The sequence below is a fragment of the Cygnus atratus genome, chromosome 2 (genome assembly GCF_013377495.2).
Source record: "Cygnus atratus isolate AKBS03 ecotype Queensland, Australia chromosome 2, CAtr_DNAZoo_HiC_assembly, whole genome shotgun sequence".
Taxonomy (NCBI): domain Eukaryota; kingdom Metazoa; phylum Chordata; class Aves; order Anseriformes; family Anatidae; genus Cygnus; species Cygnus atratus.
This window is the reverse complement of record NC_066363.1, coordinates 33,894,147-33,901,837: the sequence shown is the minus strand read 5'-3', so window position 1 is coordinate 33,901,837 and position 7,691 is coordinate 33,894,147. Positions and strand designations below refer to the sequence as shown.

At 41.9% G+C, this 7,691-nt stretch overlaps 1 long non-coding RNA gene across 1 annotated transcript; it reads left to right on the top strand.

The window, feature by feature from the left end:
• Positions 1 to 2,103: 2,103 nt before the first annotated feature.
• LOC118255909 (uncharacterized) lies at positions 2,104 to 7,450 on the top strand. The gene is made up of 3 exons (XR_004781076.1): positions 2,104 to 4,727; positions 5,531 to 6,063; positions 7,377 to 7,450. It is a non-coding gene; the product is annotated as an uncharacterized LOC118255909 (long non-coding RNA).
• The last annotated feature ends 241 nt before the right edge of the window (positions 7,451 to 7,691 follow it).

Here is a 7,691-nt window from a genome sequence, read left to right as displayed (position 1 = left end):
AAAGTGAGTGAGACTGAAAAGAAATGCTTGCCCTCAGCTTGCTTGTAGTCATTCTTCCTGAAGATAAATTGCCTAAGCAGGAAAATAGAGATTTGCTAAATTATTTCAGTATAAAATGTGTGGGGAAAATTACTGGCACAGTATAGTTAAATACCCTATCAAGCAAGCGTAAGGACTTCAAGCCACCCTTCAACTGCAGAAATATCTTGGCTGGTGTTAGTCCAGTATAGCTGGGTTTTTGGTCAATAAAATTTTAAATGTTTCTTTTCTCTTTCTGCCACTCATGGTGCTAATACACAATAAGGATTAATGAGAATTATGTAATCTTCAAGAATTGAAAATGCCTCAAGGAAAGTATAATTCTGTTTCTTGGCTACATTCAGCTTTCTGTTGTGTGAGGGAGCCTAGGATTCTCCATTCTGGTAGCATTACTGCCGTGTTCAGGTATTAGTAAATGAGAAGGGAGAGATTTTCAGAGGCATAAATAACAGTGGTAGATCCATTTCCCATGGGAGTTAAAACTACTCTTACCTTCTCATTTAAATAGCAAGCAGTTTAAAAGAAATCCATCTCCAAAACCAAATTTTTCCTATTTCAGATTTTAGAGATTTTATAGAGACGTCTCATGCTTTAGTTTTCCTAAATAAAAATCTTTTAATAGTTAGAAACACAATTTTAGCTGCCTTTCTACAATGTATAACATTTTCTTAACTGCTGCTAATATCTTCATCTTAAGCACAGGTCTTGGTAAGTCCAGCTCCCTGTCATTCTGTTAGAGCCCTGCACCCTCTGAGAGGGTTTGTCAGTCTTTTCTTCCAGCCTGGCACATTCTTCAGAGTGCCCCAAGCAGAAAGTGCTCTTGACTGAGACACAGAGTGATTCCCCAATACTGGTCACCAAAGCTCAAAGGTGAAAGCAGATGCAAATAAATCTAACATTAACATTCCTAGAGAATAGTATTCTCACATGTTTATCATAGCCCTCAGGTACCCTGCACTATCTGAGTGCCAATAATTGAAATTAAGTCATCAAATAGTTATTAAAAAAGTGTAGAGCTACCATGCAAGAGAGGGTGGAGGGGCAAACTTCTTAGTACATGTATGACTTGAGCTGCTTTTCAGGGGCTCTTGCAGCTTTATTATTATTATAATTATAATAATAATAATAATAATAATTATTATTATTATTATTATTACTTTTTCCCCAGGTAGGTTGTACTTAAGTAATTAAAAATCTAGTGGTTACCCAGAAGATTGTCAAAGGAGACTCCAAGCAGAATGCATTCTCCAGAGCAGTAGTATGTACATGTACTCTCCATAGCTAAGCTTGGACATCCTCCAGAAATTCAAAGTGATGCACATGAAGATTTTTAGGCAGAAAGGCCTTTCTGACATTCACATTAGAGGAAATGTTTCGCCGTCAATGTCATGTTCTTCACTCCCTTAACATGGCCGCTGACGTGCTCCTTACAGCAGCGTGCTTCTTCTAACAGTTCTTAATTATGCTAGGGGAGGGAGGGGGACAGTTGGTGTTGTTCGTGAACAGCCACTTGCATCAGTGAGCCTGTGGTGATATACTGCCTTGAGTGACAGAGAGGAACTACACAGGGGTATGAATTTCCAAATTTTTAAACTACCTAGCTAACAAAACTCTCTGTAGAGTTGATCAATATTTTTTAATGTATTCTTGGTATTTCCTTGCAGTTCATTGAGGTTTTGGGGAGCAATGTTGAACCTTTGGACCAAAGCAAAGGAATGACAATGTGACTGAGTGAGTAAACTGGTGAATAGTCTTGTAAGCCTTTTCTCAGATTGAGCTTTGATGTGCATTCGACAGAAATCCCCCCAACAATTGTGGTGAAACACAGATTTCAGCTGCAACAGTTTCCAGATCTGGTTTGTGCTTGTGCTGCTGATGGAGACGAGGCAAAAGAGGGAAACAAGATGAACAGGTATGGGGTTAAGCAGTGCAGGGCTGGAGGGATTGTTATTTTTTTATTTTTTTTTTTTTGGTGTAGACCTTCCTTAACACCTGGTAAGCTACAGCCTCTGTTTTAGCTAGTGCTGTAGGGAGGGCTACTCTTCAGAGGGGACTCCGAAGAGAAGATACAGGCAGTTTTGAGCCAGTTATCCCCAGGACACACACCAGTCAGGTCATGGTGGTCCTTGGGTGACCTCTGGCAGCCTGGCTTAGAAACTGGACAGAAACCAGGTCCTGAGACTGGAGCCTGACATCTGCGAGGATGCAGTCATGCCTGAGGATTGCATAGCTGAATTTAACTCACTCCTATAATTCCAGTGGTAAGGACTGGTGAGAAGTCTCTGCTCCTGACGCTTCCCACAGACTGTTTCTTGGCTGATCCTCTGGCAGTGGCCCAAAACCAACAGTGTATTCTAACACGTCGCCAGGGTTTGTCAGCAGAAATTTAGGGAAAAAAAAATAACCACCAGTGTTGCTCATTTTAATCTTTCAGAAGATTTCAGAGTGCTGAGCAATGAGGCTTAAAGAGTTAGACAAGGAGCAATAAGGAAAGAGTGATTATTAACCACGTCTGATGAGAATAACATTGCAGATTCTGTTCCGAGTTTCATGGATTTGTAGTAAGTCCCTGGCCTCATGGTTTTGCATATCATACTATTTCAAAATTCATGAGACCATTATTTTTTCTTCACTAAGCCCTATTTTTCATGGTGTCTACCACACAAACCACCCAGAAGCAGCTCATAATTTCCCAGGTCTCTGTGGTGACTAGGTCATGTAACCACACCTGCCTTCACTGCTACTCTCTGTCACTTTTCCTGTCTCTGCATTTGGCTTCTGCCTTTTTGCTGTATCTCAGATCATAAAATCTGTGGGGGAAAGTCAACTTCCATGTGAGCGATACACTGCTATTTGCCATGAGATTTACTTCTGGATGGGGTCTGCACACTATCCTATAACATTAGGGAAAAGAAAAGCACTATATAGGTCTATCTGAAGGGTTTAGGGACTATTAACACTTCCTAAAAGGTGAGCAGTACAGCCTGAAAGTCTGAAAATCTCCTTTATCTGCTCAGACAGAACTACAAACTGTTTCAGAGTGGCTGGACCGTGGGGAGCAAGGACCTGGAAAGCAAAGCAGTCTCCCGTGTGTAGAGCCTGTACTGAGACCTTTATGCAATAAAGCAGGAGACTAAGTAAAAACCTATGCAGAGACCTAGCAGTAGTGCTGTAAGGGTGTATAATTCATATTCTGAGTTAAAACTGTGTAAGTAACCTTAAGTAACCTGGTTAAGAGCCATTAACCAAGCTGCTTTGGGAGTTACCATACATGGGTCTACAGCGTTGCCTAAGTAAACCAGACAGGAAAGAGCAATTGGACTCGGTCCTACCCTCTCAATGTCTTTCTTGGGGATGAGACTTATTCCTATCTTCTTTTGACTCCATGAGGTGAAAGGCCAAGTTGTGTGCCTGTCTTGGAGACATACTTCCTTGCTCCAGTGCCCTTGTGGTGGTTCTCAGAAAAGCCAACGCGTGATTTACTAGAAGGCATACTCTCTTTTCAGAGGGATCTTCCACTAAAAACACCACAGAGGGTAGGGCTGTGATGAGACAAGGTTTTCTTCCTCACATTTATTTTTCCTGTGGAAAAACAGAGGATCCAGGTTTGTGTTATTCTGGATTTATACGAGTGTGTATGCCCAAGGGCTCCTCTGTTGTTGACCATCCTGTTTTGCTGGGAACACACCACAGGAGATGCTGTAGAAGATCAGCGCCAAAAAACACCTCACAAAAAGGGAAATAATGTCATCCAGTACTTTTATTTGTACCGTGCAGTCTGAATCCATGCTGACTACACAACACAGTGCGAGCTCTCTCGTTACCTGTGTAAGCCACTGCCTTGTTCCCAGGTGCATGTGTTATTAAATGAAGACTAAAGTGTTGGGTGAAGGGTGAGGGCAGCAGCCCAAGTTCCAACTTTCCCTGACTCACTGCTGCATCCCAGCCATGTTCTCATGTGGCTTTCAAGCAAGTAACTTTTTCTGCTGAGTCACGGTCTTACAAAGTGTTTTCATCTCATGATTAATCCTTTATTTATTTATTTATTTATTTATTAATCCAGAAAAGAAATGGCAAACTCTCTTCTGATTTCTGCTCTCCTTTGCCCTGGGGAAAGTTGCTGGGTCATAGAAAATGTGGATTCTGCTCTGCTTTATATCACTTCCTGCTTTTTCTTAATTTCCTTTCATACCCAGTGTTATCTCTGGGATATGAGAACCTCCACAGCTGCCTTGGGGAACCTCCAGCTGTCTAACTTACTCTCTGTCCTGTTAACCACCCGTTACCCTGCCAGAGGACAGCTGTCAGTGCCTTTCGGGGATTTCATTCAGCACAAACTGCTGCAGTAAAAAGGCACTTGTAATATTCCTGCTGCCTTTCCTGCTCTTACTGTAAGTTGCAACAGCTTGCACACCCTGTTTCCACACACAGTCACATGTTAAATCCCTCGTGACATCAGCGGATAAGCTTTCCAGAGCCTGCAGCCCAGCCCCAGCAGAGCTGGTGCAGGAACCCAGGACCTGAGCTGGGTTTTCTTGCCCCAGTGTTAGGGAACTCCTGGGATTTGTAGCACTTCTGGGGCAACCCCACTTCATCTGCAGAATGAAGCCTCTGAGATTTGCAGCTTGCTGCAGAGGCACCGTGCAAGAGGAATGTATTTTTGGCAGCATCAAACAGTATGCACTGAGGTAGGTTTGCATCAAAAACAAACTTTGAGGCTCAAATCCCACATATAATAATCCAGGTGCCCACATTGGGCAGTGATTTATTTTTCTATTTATCATGTGTTTCAAAGAGAAAAGTTGTTTTTACATCCAAAATCCTGTGGAAAGCCTCTCCAGCTAAACCCATGAGATTCCCCACAATAAAATAATGTAACTAATGCCACAGCACATCAGCTGTCAGCCACCTGAAGGTGCCACAGGTTGGCCAAGTGTTTAAGTCCAGAACTCTGTGTATATGGAAGGTGTTGTCACTTTTTACACTGGAGGGGGAAGGAAAAGTTACTTTCGGTTTTAGGCATGTGACTACATCTTGATTAAAAGTTAAAAAAAAAAAAAAAAGCAAAACAATATGAGTACAAAACCACACTGCTATTGAAAAACAGGAGTTCGTATACATGCTGAGGAGCCATCACAGTATAACTGTACTTGAAATACAATCCCTAATTTCCTCTGTACAAAGCCGGTGTCACAACTGCCTTTTGTCGTCTTTACTTCACCCCCCTCCTCCCTGCTCTCTGCCCAACCAGCCAGTCCTGACACAGCCCACAGCTGTCACAACACTTATGCAAACAGAATATTCAGAAGAATGGGTGTCTTGATGTGAGCCCAATCTACTGTATGTTAGGTTGAGAGTAAAGCTGGCTGGTCAGGAAGGTGGGAGGAATGTGAATGGAATTTGGCAATTGTTGTTGTGTAATTTCCAAATACCCTAAACATGGACAGAAGAAGAAACTGACTTGATTTTTGGATTTTTTTTTTTCCTTCAGTTTAGATCACCCTTGCCAAACATTTGACGTCAGAAGCAATAACTTCAAGCGGTGCACTAAGGTGAGGTGTCATTGGAAGAGGCATGCGGGACGAGCAGAAGTTCCCTGGGCAGTGTGGCATTGCAGCAAGATGCGTGTTCACTCCTCGTGGAGCCCTGCACAAAGCACTGCTGTTTTCACATCCTGTTACATTTCAGGAAGCCTCTCTCAGTCTCCCTGAAAGAGAATGAAGTGGTTTCATTCTCATTGCTTTGCAGATGCCAACGGTTTGCTTGGTTTCAATGGAAAAAGGGAAGAGCAAGCACCATCCGTTGACTAGAAATCAGATGTACCTGCTGAGAGAGAAAAGAAGCTGCAAGTGTTGCTGGCTGAAATAAGTTTACCTTATTTCCTGGGAAACCTGTGAGGAGAAAAAAAGGAATGTTAACCCCCTTATCTCTTCCCAAGTTCCTAAGCCCTATTATCTGATTTTCACAGTCTCAGGATGACTCACTCGTCTGAAGCTTAGTGTTCAGTGCCTCTTGAGAGCCATGGTCAGTATAGCATAAGTGTGCTAAAGGAGATATGCCAGAGGGAATGGTTGTGATTTCTCGAGAGCAAGAGCTGGAGCTGTTGTTCAAAGCTTTCCAAGATTGTGCAGGGTCCTCTCCTGCTTCCTTTTTCTGTGAAAGAAACTGTGATGAACTGTGCTGAATCCTGAGCATGAAGAAGCAGTGATCCCTGGCTGACTCAGTGGCTGCTAGCAGTAGCAATATCACTGTAATTAATCAAACAGGCAGTCCCCAGTAGATTAGCTACAGTCATTCTCTTTGTTGTGCAGGCAGGGAATTCAAGGTGCAGGGAAGCTGCTTTGTCCAAAGACATAAGGAATGAATGTCAAAGCCCCCATGAAAATCCTTGAGGCCAAATGTTATTTTCAAAAGTACACATTACAAGTTATTTACATCTTAGAAATTATTTAACTGATGTTTCACGCTCATCTTTACTGATTTTTCAAGCCATGTGACAATTTAAATTTTGATGTCTAATGTTAGAATTAAAGGTAAGAAAACATGAGGCCTGGAAGTTAATCATAAAGTGCAATGAACCTGAACCGAAGGGTAACTTGCTGCCTGTTTTCTACAAATGGTGTTTCAATGACTAGAGTTTCTTAAAGAAATAACCATACTCTGATGTTTCATCTGCTAGATGAATAAGTAGATTTTGCCCTGGTAGCACAGACTAAGAGAGACCCCAGCTTGCTCTAATCAGAGGAAAATCAGAGCACATTGCCACTACATATCAGATTTTTCTCAGCATCACCAAAAGCTGGACTCATTACAACTGTCTTGTTACAAAACCACTCTTCTTAATATTCACTCTATTACAATTGAGTGACAGGTGTTTGGAGTTTAAACACATATTCATTTGGACTGTAATAAGCCTTTTGTCACAGAACTAAATTGTTATGCTCCATTCTTCCAACTCTAGAATTTGCTACAAGCCACACTTCATGCCTACAGCTTTTAAAGGATACCAAGCTTTGTGAATTTTCTCTGTTAGCATAGACTCTATCTCAAACAAATGGAATTTTAATATTTATTGTTTACAGGTCTTGTGGGCTAGAGCAGAAGTGGAGATGGCACTCTCTGAAAGATGTTATAGGAGTTACAGTTGGAAGATATTTAGGCTATACTGCAGCCTGCAAGTACCATATATATTCTTCCCTACAGCTGTGTTTTCAGAAGCCTGTCAGCACAGTTCTGATCTTTCCTTTAAAAAAGAGTAATAATATTTTGCAGCAATTTAACAGACAGCAACTGAAACTGGACAGGACCCTAAAACAGTTTTTTTTTTTTTTTTTAAGAAGGTGCAATATGGCTATTTCCTATGAGTGTGGCTGATGGCTTCATCCCAATACCACTTCACCCTGCACATCAGGTAACCACGGTTTTTGAGACTGGTTTTGGGGCTTTGGGACTTTCAAAAGGAAAGTTGTCCTGTTTCTTCATATTTTTCCATGCAGCCAGGAGTGCCACGTGTTTACACTGGCTGATCTCATGTCACACTGCTGGTCTTTGCTGCTGAATTCTTAACGTTTCGGTCTTTGCTGCTGAATTCTTAACATTTCTGCCCTAGTGGGAAACTCTCATTGAGAAAAACCAGGCTTCTCTGTCATGTC